A 375-nucleotide genomic window follows, 5' to 3' on the forward strand; every position below is an offset into this window, starting at 1 on the left:
CTGGATCATGTCTTGCTTGTTTAAAATGTATATGCTTTATGTTCAATGATAACCAGCCTTTGCTGATCTAGCTGGTTTCCCAGACTAACCAACTAAAAGCCCAGCAAACAGACCATCCTGGTAGATCAGCAAACCATTTTTGGATGGTTTTATAAACAGAATTATACACTTCTCGTAGTAACTTGTGAAGGACACAGAATTCACAACATTAAATGACTCTACCTTGTAATGTTAAACTGTTGCTGTATTGTAATATTCTGGATGCAGATTGCAAGGGAAATACCTGAAATCTTCGTTTATGCCAGTTCTTTATGTATATGCATATGTTTTTATGTCTGCCTGGCTCTCTCTTCCGGAGATCAGCAAGCGGTGACG

Source organism: Ctenopharyngodon idella, chromosome 7 (genome assembly GCF_019924925.1).
Source record: "Ctenopharyngodon idella isolate HZGC_01 chromosome 7, HZGC01, whole genome shotgun sequence".
Taxonomy (NCBI): Eukaryota; Metazoa; Chordata; class Actinopteri; order Cypriniformes; family Xenocyprididae; genus Ctenopharyngodon; species Ctenopharyngodon idella.